Here is a 1,616-nt window from a genome sequence, read left to right on the forward strand (position 1 = left end):
CATTTCTAGAGTAGCAAAATTTCTATTGATTATGCAGAGAAAACCTGGTAATGAATTGAGTTATTCAGTAAAGTGCATTGATTAGATTCATTAAGATGATGCTTTGTGTTTTCTCCAAATGAGACTTTATTTCAACTGTCATGATTTTCCTTTTGTTTTACTGTCATGATTATATCAATTTGATACTTTGTTGTTAAATATGTGCATAAACTGAATTTATCTGACATTTAGCATATTTCATTAAATCTTTCATACCAGTAAACGGTAGTACAATAAAAACTGATAACACCTTTSTAAATGGTTTTATGTTGCTATTATTTMTMATTTTATTTGTGGAGAAACAGAGGACCTTTGTAATATCTGTGACTTAAAACAGGTTTTCTATAGGGCTGCATTTAATACTTTCAGCAACAGAAATCTTGTCCAACATGAATCACATCAACTAAACTCAATTCGGCCACTTGGTGGCAGCAAAACTCAACATAAAAGAGTAAAAAAATTCAATCARCAAACCTGTCGGAAAGAAAACAACTGAGTTGATAAATTAACAGCTATATCTATCCTTAAAGAAATTAATCCTAAACAAAGGGACCCACTGAAGGGACTTTATTTCTCAGCCTGAGGGTTGACCTTTCTTGTCACCCTCTGTCATTGCAGGGTCACAGGTCATACAGACTTAATAACAAGCTTATTCTTCTCGTCCTGATCTGACAGCTGGCTCTGTACGACCAAATTTACAACCCTCTCCCGGGTCGGTGTGCCAAGGACCAGATAATCACATTAAACCCAAAGGGTTTAATGATCCCTTTGGAATCAACTCTGATCAACTCTGAACTCCCCCCAGAGTTGTGTGGAAAATTGGCCTCAAATGGTCACAGAGGGCCATGTTCCACATTCTGCATTGAAAACCAAAGTTCTGAAGTGCCTTTTAGCCCTCTGCTTTGGCTAGGAGTGTCCCACGTGGTCATGCTGGGTTCGGTTTTAAAGACCAGGATTGCATGATCAAAACAAGACCACCTTTTTCTTTGCAGCCCCAGTAATCACCCCAGACACTTTAGGGAAAGTATCAATAAGGGTCAGTGGACGGYCACCAACAATACTTTGCACTGAAATTGGGAAGGTAAGAATAGGTCTCAAATGTGGTTGATCYCTCTGCTTCAGCATTCCCAGGTCTTCACACTGGGTAAAGGTTTAAAGAACAGGATTGCCCGATTAAAAAGAGCCCACCCATGCCTCAGTAGACCACTACTATCCCCTTCAAGAACCCTAAAGGGACCCCAAAGTAGTTTTGGAAAGATAGTGGGTTTGCAAGGGGTCACCAGCAATACTTTGTATTGAAATTGGGAGGCCACAACTGGCTTTGTCACCTCGGCAAGCATGGATCGGTGGGGCCGATCCATGCTTGCCACGTGATTCTTTTTTTTTTTTTTTAGTAGGCCATGGAACCAGTCACCCATTTATTTTGGGTGGAATATTCTCTTTAAGACTGCAAATGTCTTCATAGAATCCAGCAAATAAGTTTTGTGGTCACTCTAAGAGGGGTCTTTATTTCTGATAAAGGTTTACGATCCTCGACAGGTTTGGGTCCCAGAATTTAGGAAACCAAAACTAGTAGA

This window comes from Poecilia reticulata, linkage group LG18, assembly GCF_000633615.1.
Source record: "Poecilia reticulata strain Guanapo linkage group LG18, Guppy_female_1.0+MT, whole genome shotgun sequence".
Lineage (NCBI taxonomy): Eukaryota > Metazoa > Chordata > Actinopteri > Cyprinodontiformes > Poeciliidae > Poecilia > Poecilia reticulata.